The sequence below is a fragment of the Hakea prostrata genome, chromosome 2, assembly GCF_041222555.1.
Source record: "Hakea prostrata isolate BN-2017 chromosome 2, UWA_Hpros_2, whole genome shotgun sequence".
Classification (NCBI taxonomy): domain Eukaryota; kingdom Viridiplantae; phylum Streptophyta; class Magnoliopsida; order Proteales; family Proteaceae; genus Hakea; species Hakea prostrata.
The window spans coordinates 48,449,302-48,458,523 of record NC_142601.1 but is presented as its reverse complement, the minus strand read 5'-3'; positions in this window follow the sequence as shown (position 1 = coordinate 48,458,523).

Below are 9,222 nucleotides of genomic sequence, written 5' to 3'. Positions count from 1 at the left end.
ATGTGTTAGATCACCTTTTGATTACTTTGAAGAAATTCAATTTGTTTGTAAGGTGAGGCAATTCATTTATCTATGCTTATCTTCTTATTCATTCTAAACTCAAGGCGTTGGTTCAATTGGTAAAGACCAACCCCTAATATTAAGTAAAGTACCATATTTATTTTAAAGCAAATTGTTGCGACTCCCCAAAACAAAGGTCTTAATGCATTGACACCCCCCTTATATGTTTAATAACCATAGACAACCCCAAAGTGGGACTTGCGTCGAATATTAGCCCAGTCCTTTAATGTGTTCCATTAAATTATAGCTTAAATTATTTTCATTCCACAACTACCCTAGTTATATATGAAGTGAAACGAGATAGGTTATCTTAATGGCCTCCTCCTTCTTGTTGTTCCTCCCAATGTCTTCATTCTCCACCTTGGACACTACAAGAATTTGATTTCCTCCTTGACCATCATTTCCACTTGCAGTTGCACCAGGTATCCAGATTAGGGTTTTTTTGTTTTCTTCTTCTGCTTTAACTTTTCTAGCTTCTCGGCCCTCATCAAATATACTCTCGCATGTTGTGATATCAATGTCAATATCTCCTCCTCACTTTTGCATCTCCGAATCAAACACTTTGTCCACCCGTTGATTCATCTTCAGGAAATGTTAGTTCCAACTGAGCGTTAAAGAATGTGTAAGGGGAGAGAAGATGAAAAAGCAATGCCAAAAGAGGCATCATATGGGAATGCAATGAAGATGCGAATCGATGCACCCCAACTATTCGATAATAATTAGAGTAATGGTGAATTGTGAGCTGTGAATTGCAACCTCTCCCCCCTCTACGATCACATTTAGATGAAAGGTTTCAATTATGCGTCCTTTTTGGCAGTGGGCTCTACTTATCATCTTCACCGATTAATCCTTTCTCGAAGTTCATACGTCAGGTAGACATATTACATTTCTTCCCTCCTTACTCCTGTTCGATGTTTTTTCTTTTTTCTTTTTCCCCTTTCTAGTTTCTTTGCGTCATTTTCTCTTACCTTCTCTCTTCATGGAAGGATGTCACCAATTGTAGGATTGTTAGGTGTTTATTTTTTGTTTTGATGCACATAAATCCTCCTTGATGATGTAAAACCCCAGGGATCCCTTCTCAAAGGGAGGTTAAGAGGGAGAGAAGGCATGAAAACTAACCAAGAAGATAGGTTTGCCCATGGATAGGCATAACAGTTGGCACAAGATTTCTCCAGCTATTTGACTGATCGAAGGCTTTGCCTCTTGTCTCTTGTGCTTCTTCAATTTTGTGAAGTTTCTCTCTTCCCATTTCTTGTTCTTCTCTTAGTCTCTAGTCTTCAACAAGTTATCTTCGATGGAGTTGATTGCAACATTGAAACTGTTGGTAGGGTTTGCCAGAGGAATGGGTTATTGTGGTTAGGTTGGCTAGTCGGCCCAAATGAGCTCTGTAACATCCCCCATATTTCTAACCCATAATCCGTATTGCAAGTCTGATAACCCGAAGGTCTAGCCAGGTAAAGTTGTGGAGTGTCCGGATAGAAGTCCATAATCCATACCCTGAACCCATGGATATGGGTTGTCTTGTTGAAGAACCTGCCTTACTGGGAAGTTGGATCTCTAATAGAAGGCAAGTGGTGTTTGGAGATGTCTAGAATGAAGGTAAGACCTCTTCCATGTGTTGATTAGGGTTAGGTTGAGGTTGGGAGTCAACCCCTTGAGCGAAGCACCCAAGTACAACAATGTACTAGGGGGCGGTTGTTTAAGGTGGTTGATTGAACCAATTAACTACTCCAAGCGACCGCCAGGTCCTGCTTGCGGGATTTTGCCCTAATTTTGCCCCTGGTCTCTCAGTATTGCTGTTTTGGATGGTTAGGTGGCAATAGAGACATGCTGGAAGGTGAGCAAAATGCGGATTGAGATCTGGAATCTTTCCCCCTATGTTCTAGCTAATGTGGTTGAGGTAAGTGAATTCCCATTCACCTTTTCTCTTTCTTCATCTATTGAATAGTGTAGATCTATCCTCATGTTGTTTGTGGTTACCAATCTTGTTAGTGGTATTCCCTCTTCAATGTTCTAAATTGGATCCTGTCTGAAAACGAATCCTTGCATTCAAATAAAGGATGGATCTAATCAAGGGGAAGGAATTGGGTGATTGATCTGTGTTAATTTTAGGGTTTTGTTTTGCTCCTTGGTTATAGACTTGTTAAGTTTGAAATCCGGATTGAGATCATCCCAAAACCGGATTGAAATCGGATGATCAAAAGCCTGAGTTTCGGATTTGAAACTGTCTGTTTGGGGTGGTTGCTCAAGGCGGTCAAGCGACTGGTTGGGTCACAGTAGCTATGTGACTTTTGGTTTTTACTCGATTTGACTCATTTATCTTATGTTATCTTGTAACCCTATATTTAGGAGGATTCTATCTTTGTTGAAAGTCTTATAATTGTGTTTGGGTTGCATTCTAGATAACTTCTACTCAATTTCAAGTAAAGACATACATTCTTATCTATATGATATAATATGTACATGATGAATCAGTTGCTTGCTTTACTATTTATTAATCATGTACCTTCTTGTAACTGTATAAAGCATGATGATACTATTGTATACTTGTTGTTTGGGATGTTCTTTTATGTACTTTATTAATTATGATATTGAACAACTGGTTGTGGTGTGATAAGGAATGGTGTAGTGTAGTTGTGATGGAAAGGATATTCCATTGGGATATCTTGGCTTGAGATATCAGAGGGTTGTGGTATGGAACACATGTTCACTGATGCCTCCAGCACTATCACGACTACTGGATGACATACTTAGGGAGTCTAGAATTGCTTGGCTAGGTACCCCACATACTACTACCCTTTCGGTAGGAGAATTGAAGCCGGATGACCTGTGACGATGGTGACGTGACTTTGTTTCATCCTATAGCGGTAACCAGTCCGTGCAGAGATTCAGTGGTCCACTGTTGTTCAAGTATTGGTAGGGTTGCATAGGTTAGGGTTGGGCTCATAGATGTCCAAGGAGCCGATCGGGTGTCGTGAGGAGTCATAAGAGCATCCGCCCCAACAATATGTGGATGACCATAGGGTTAGGGAGTAGATTCCAATAGTGGTAGCCAGTCTGTGAGGGTTTTCATTCCTAGGTTGCGAAGGATACAGAACCGAGTTGGTTGGTGCCATAGGGAAAGTATCTGGACTTCATGTAGTGTGTTACCAGTAGGATTTGAATTGGATTAGAAACCCCGACATGGGCCAGTACTCATTGCCAATGGTCGTGGTAAGAGAGTGTTGACTTAATCCCTAGCCATGAATGCTTGATGAAGACTTTACCCCTTTACCCAGGATCCCAACAGAGGCCTCCAGTCCGTGAGGGATCAGAATGACTAGACCTTGTTAGAATATTAATTGAATATTCCACATAAGGTGGGCTTCATTGATTGTGTTACACCTTTGATTTGGTTTCTTATTGGTCTGATATGGGTAATATACGGTTACTAGAACTCTTATATGGACTGGCTAGTGTGGGCTAATAGGAACCGTTAGATCTTGATGGACAATCTAACGGATTTGCCTATATAAAGGATGCTAGGTCCCTCCTTTAACCCTAATCATAATCACAATCACATCTGCTTAGTCAGAAAGGATATACCATCAAGCCAGTGAATAGGGAGGAGTCTAGAGGAGAAGATCAAACATCAAGTTGATCATAGAATCAACTTCCACCTCAAGTTCGTTCCTAGTGGGAGACATAAAGAAGATATTCCGCTGCGCTTTGTCTCCAATAGAACCATAAAAAGGTATGCTCATCATCATCTTGTGTCATTATCATACTAAGGTGTTTTTAGTCGATCTATGCGATCTTGGATAGAAATATTCTTACATGTGGTATCAGAGCCTATATAGAATCGATTAAAGACCCATAGGATTGTTGAATGATGAACTTAGGGTTCTAGAATGGAACCTATGAAACTTGTGAATTTTTTCTCCTGATTTTTTCATCGAAACCGTGGGGTTTTTGGTCAATAACTTTTTTTTCTAGAAAGAATTTTGAAAATCTGAAAATACTACGGCGTAGATCTCGGAAAAACGAAGAAATTGATATATTATGGGTCACCATCGGACTTCGGACGCGCCGGCAATCGCTGCCGGAATCCTGAAGCAGTTTTTTGATTTTTTAAATTTGTGCAATGCTGACGTGGCAGTTTGACCGGGTCAACCCGACGCATGACCCGCCAGGGCGACCCGTTTTTGAACCCGTCAGGTCAAACGGGTCGACCCGGTTGACCGTCATCGGTCCAACCGAATGGATTAACTTGGGTGAACCGAATTTATTGTTTGAACCATTTTGGACAAAACTCGTTTTTTGACTCAGCGAGTCAACTCGCTGATTTCGATTCGATTTCTGATTTCGATTCTTCGGTTCAATTTTGATTCGATTCGATTTCTAATTTAGTTTCTTGGTTCAATTTTGATTTCGATTCGGTTTTAATTTAGATTCGATTCAATTGCTGATTTCAATTCGGTCCGGTTCGGCATAAAAAGATTCTGATTCTATTGGACCGTTTTTTATTTGCTAGTTGAACCGGTTTAATAAATAAATAAATAAAAACCAGAATACTATATGTTTAGTATTTGTTTATTTCTGACCAAACCGTAAGGAATTTTAAAGCGTTCTTCTGGGGTTTTATATTTTGGATCATTTCGAACGCAATGGAACCATTTTCAAGACCCAATTCTACCCCTATATATGTGAAATATTATATATCATGTTTTGGTTGAGCCGATAATTGGAATGCTATTTATTTAGTATTTTTTTTATTTCTGGCTAAACCGTAAGGAACTTTAAAGCGTTCTCTTGGGGATTTATGTTTTGGACCCTTCCGGACATAATGGAATTATTTTCAGGACCAAATTTCACTTCTATATATATGAAACATGATATGACATATTTATGTTGTATATGTAACTTCACCGTTGGGTGAATTTTTTAATATGGATTTTTTTATCAAATGGCTTTGTATTGTAAGCATGTTTTATATGATATTATACAATTGTAAAATATATATCATGCATGCCTTATAAAGGGTTTGATTACTTCTGGTAATTCGGAATTTTATGCAAATGTATGATGTATTTTATACATGCTTCGATTGCCTTTTGGTAATCCGGAATTTTATGCAAATGTATGATGTATTTTATACATGCTTCAATTGCCTTTTGGTAATCCGGAATTTTTTTCCCAAACAATGTATTAGCATTATTTGTGGGTAACATAAAGTATATCCCAATATGAGAATTTCATGAGCTTGATTGTGAGTGACTACCAAAGTGGCATTCATGGTTGGGTTTATAGAATGTCAGTCATATATAGTAATGTGATGTCTCTTGATGTTAATGCATTTTTATACGCCCAAAGGTGGTAATTATGTGTTAGCATTAAGAGGGAGACATGTACAACATTTGGTTAGGAATTGATCAATCTAAAAAGTTTATACACCCAAAGGTGGTAAAATTTTCGAAGGTTGGAATACTCTTATGGCCACTGACGTGTAAAGGAGTATCACAACTGTATGTCATGAATTCTGTCCAAAAGGTGTTTTCATGATGATATATGTGTACTCTTTAAAGTGATGCACTTATAAGTTATATGTTACCCACATTGTGATAATAAAGTGATGTACTTATAAGTTACATATTAAAGTGCTAATAAAGTGATGGAGTATCACAACTGTATGTCATGAATTCTGCCAAAAAGTATTTTCATGATAATATATGTGGGCTCTTTCTAGTGATGTACTTATAAGTTACATATGAAAGTGATAATAAAGTGATTGAGTATCACAACTGTATGTCATGAATTCTGCCCAAAGGTGTTTTCATGATGATATATGTGTGCTTTTTCTAGTGATGTACTAATAAGTTACATATTAAAGTACTAATAAAGTGAGGGAGTATCACAACTGTATGTCATGAATTCTGTCCAAAGGTGTTTTCATGATGATATATGTGTGCTCTTCTGTTAGTCACATTTTTTGTCTATAATAATATGATTGTTATTAAGATTCTTATAAAGTCAAACTTCAAGAAATTGTAGATGATGTGTTGTTAACCACACATTCTTTGTTACTGAGTAACTGATGGATATGACTCATAAGAGTATAGAAGACATAAGTTGATTTTTTGCAGAGGTGAAAAGTAGTTATGTCCTTTTCTGCCCCATTAAGAAGTCCATCAAGGAACACTTGATGAATTGTTTACCCACTGAATGCACTGTTTTGAAATTGTTGAATGTAGTAGCGTAAAGATACTAAGTCTCATCTAGTGTTGAAATAAGTATATTTCTGTAAGAGTTTTTTATCATAAGGTGTGATGGTTTTGGAGGAGTTAGGGATTATTTCATCAGGATGATTACTTTTTAAGATAAAACTCATGATTCCTAATGTTTCTTTTATTACCCTTGCTATTATCCATCAATGCCCTTTGCATCTTCTACTGAGTTTGGAATTATAAAGACCAATACCTTTTTCCAAGAAGAAACTTTGTTCTTATGAGCATCAATACTCATAAAAATGTTCAAGGTAAAGACAAAGAGTCCAGTCAGACTAACAATTTGGGACCTGTGAAAACTTCCTTATAAATAGAGATGATTGTTGTAAGTAAAAGTTGCATTGAGTATAAGGTTTGGTTAACTAAGTGCGAAAATGAAAGTTATGATTATTTGGTTCTTGTTTGAAGATTTGATTTTCTTTTGTCCCATTCAATCCTGGTGTCTAGATAGTGGTCCTTATTTCGCCACCTTGCGTATAAATTATTATTTCATCATATTTGTTGATGACCACTATTTGTTGATGATCACTCTTAATATGGTTTTTGTATTCAATTAAAAAATAATCTAAATCTCTAAGATCTTCAAGAATTTTTTTAGACTGAAGTTAAGAAATTGTTAGATCTGACCAGGGAGGAGAGTATTATGGCTGATATGAGGATGCTGGACAGCTTAAGGGCCCATTCACCAAATACTCGGAAGATTCGGATATAGTTGGTCTGTTCACTATGTTTGATAGTCCCGAGCAAAATTGTGTAACCGGAAGTCTTAATCACACTCTTGTGGACATAGTGAACAGTATGGTAGGAAAACTATTTTGTCTGAATTATTTTTTATAAGGTGAAGCCCTGATAACAGCCTCTTATATCCTTGATCATGTTCCTTTCCAAATATGTTCTTTTTTACTCCCTTTTCCATTGCAAATTATTCATAAATCTAACTTAAACCATTTAAGCGTTTGAGTTGTTCTGCAAATCTAATGTTGAATAATCAAGTATTGCAGAAGTTGGAACATAAAAGTTTTTCATTGTTAATTTGTTTCTTATTCAGATCTTGTTTTACCATCATTGTTAAGACAACAAAATTGTGAATTCTTAAATAGTTTTCTGAAGTTTGATATAGCCAAGAAATGTAGCTTGTTCCCAGACTACTTGATATAATGAATATGAATATAACATTCGCATTATGGTTGATCCAGTTACTAAAAAATTGTCTTTAATTAGATTTGTGATTGGGTGCAACGAGATATATGATGTAGTTGATGAGACATAATGATGTTTGGGAAGCTTGTTAAGTTGTCCAAAGGCTTTAAACCCATTTATTTTAAGTGGGTGTATAAGACTAATAAATATTCATGAAGAAAGATTGTAAGGTTTAAAACTAGACTGGCAGATAAAGAGTTTACTCATAAAGAGGAAGTTGACTAGTGAAATTTTCTCACCTATCTCTTCTAAGGACTCTTTTAGAGTTATACCAAATAGATGTGAAGATTGCCTTTCTAATTGAAAACCTTAATAAAGAAGTCCATGTCATTTATCCTGAGGATTTTGTGGTTGATAATCCTGAGGATTTTGCGGTTGATGATTTTAATCATCTTGGTGTAGACTCAAGAAGTCTAATTTGTGGTTTTAAGTAAGCCTCCAACTATGGTGTTTAAAGATTGATAATGTTGTGACTTCATTCGATTTTGTTGAGAAACTTGTAAATCAATATATCATACTACTATAATAAAAGCATGTACTCTACCTTTTTCGTAAATCTTTTTCTGTCCTTTTCTGTCCCTATCATTGTTCTAAATACCAATAATGTTGTACTATTTGTTATTTCTTTACTTATTTTTATAAGGATAATTTAGACATTTTAGTCATTAATTATTATTAATTTATCATTAATTTTAATCCCTCTCTTAATTTCTCTCTCGACCTCTTTCAATCTCGCTCAAAGTCTGTCACTCTCTATATCCCTCTCCTTCTCAAACTCTCTTTGAATCTCTCTCTAAATCTTTCTACGACCTCTATCAATCTCTCTCAAGGTCTGTCGCTCTCTATATCCCTCTCCCTCTCAAACTCTCTCTGAATCTCTCTTTAAATCCCTCTCAATCTCTCTGAATCTTTCTTAAATCCCTCTCAATCTCTCTGAATCTTTCTTTTCCCGTTCGTCTAATTTTTCTCTTTCATCAAATTTTTCCAAATTCCCAACTTTCTATTATTGCAGAATTTACCTCTGCAGAAGTTCAGTTAAAATAATAACTGAAGAGATATTCTGCACCTTCCGTTGAATCGAAGGTAAGAGCTTCCTGAAGTAAACCCACAGTTCAAGTTCTTCTTTTGGTATATTATTGTTAACGCATGTTCACAGAAAAGCAAGCTATAATGGGTAAGGTGGGTTGCCTTCTACTTCTCTCTTCCTCTCAATTTTGAAATTTGAATTTGATGTTCAGTTATATTCGAGGAATTTATTTGGTTTCTATGTATTTGTTCTCTCATTGCAGAAAAATAATCAGAAACCGAACGATGGTGAGATGGGGGAAGAAAGAAGATGGATCGATAATGGCGGTTTTGAAGGTCGACATGCATATTGCAAAGGATGTGCCAAGAAAAAAAAGCGGGTTGTCAAGGGTTTTCAAGGTATTAATCCACTCTCTGTACCATTTGTAGTGTTCGTCTTCTACATTTTTTTTGAATTTCAATTCCGTTGAAATTCAACAATTTGCTGAAAAGTTTCTTATTAGCTCTTCGAATTTGTTATAGAACTCGAAATTTGGATTCTGATTTATTGACTTCTGGATTCGCAAAACCGAGAATTAACATTATCTTATCTTCTGATACGGCACATTATTTGTTAACATTATCACTGATACGGTTAACATTATTTGTTAACATTGTTACGTTAACATTGGAA